Here is a 1,248-nt window from a genome sequence, read left to right on the forward strand (position 1 = left end):
AACACCTATATATGTTTTACAAAAAGGACCCTCAAAGATCCCCCTATCTCCTGCCAAACCCCTTTAAAGTAAATTAAGAATCTACCCCTAAAGAAGCTCTTCCATATTAATAGTTCTGAAGTTGCTCTTCTTTCATCTTCTGCATTGCAACCAGAAAAGTAGTAGGAATTATGAAGGTAGACATCTAGTAATGGGTTCTGTGCTCTGTGATTTTATCAGGTAATTGGGTACCGTGTGGTCTTGTTAATCAAACCACCACATGTACTTCAGAAAGCTTCCCCTTGCCTAGGCATACCATTATTAGTTCACTAACTATGGTGTTTAAAGTCATTTCTGGAAAAGTTTAGCATAGGGTCTTCAAATGAGTTGCACCACTGTTTATATGTCAAGCCAGAGATGACTTACATCATTTCAACCAAAAGCACCATGTTCCAGTCTATGGCCATGCCACGCTCAACAAGTCCGATCCCATCTGATCTCAGAAGCTAAACAGGGTCAGGCCTGGATAGTACTTGGATGGGAGGCCACCTAGGAAAACCAGGTGCTGTAGGCATTTAACAACAACAACAACAACAACAACAACAACAACAAACAAAGAGCACTATTTTCCAGAAACAGGAATGCAAAGACTCTCAACAACAAAATATTCCTAATTCTGAGACTATATAGAATACAACTTAGCCCTCTTGGGAATGCTTTGGGTGCTCGCTGTACCTCAAGATTTTTTACAACCCTCATTCGTCATTGCTCTCTAGACATAAAGAAGTATGAATTAATTGAGGGTTTGGGGAGGGATGTTAGAACGAGAGAATAAATGACATTTACTGTAGTCCTTATAACTCTCTATAATGATTTTTTTCTCATACCAACCATATGATAAAAATATCATTAAACCCCCTGGTTTTGTAGAATTTCCTCATTTTCTAATTTACTCTTCTTATCCACAGTGTCTCTGGATTAAACAAATGAGTTTTTGAGGCCCCTAATAACTAGATATTGTCCATTAAAAAATCAATAGATGATTTTTCCTCTTACTAATGAAAATAATTTACTAAAAGCACTGGCATTATGAGGATTCATTCCTAGAGCATTACATGTTTATTGCAAAAGAAAAAAAGGTTTTTCTCCATGTCTTTCCTCAATTTGGTTGTTGGAAATTTTTGTCAATAAAAACGTATTCATAGTTCTTTCTGAAATTAACTAAGTTTCTGTTAGATAGTATTAGCTTGTCTATTTCATCATCACCAA

At 36.3% G+C, this 1,248-nt stretch overlaps 1 pseudogene; it reads left to right on the plus strand.

Annotated features, from left to right (window-relative positions):
* Positions 1-434: 434 nt before the first annotated feature.
* Positions 435-553, plus strand: LOC118614886 (annotated as a pseudogene).
* Positions 554-1,248: the final 695 nt, after the last annotated feature.

This window comes from Rousettus aegyptiacus, unplaced genomic scaffold (assembly GCF_014176215.1).
Source record: "Rousettus aegyptiacus isolate mRouAeg1 unplaced genomic scaffold, mRouAeg1.p scaffold_m13_p_2, whole genome shotgun sequence".
Taxonomy (NCBI): Eukaryota; Metazoa; Chordata; class Mammalia; order Chiroptera; family Pteropodidae; genus Rousettus; species Rousettus aegyptiacus.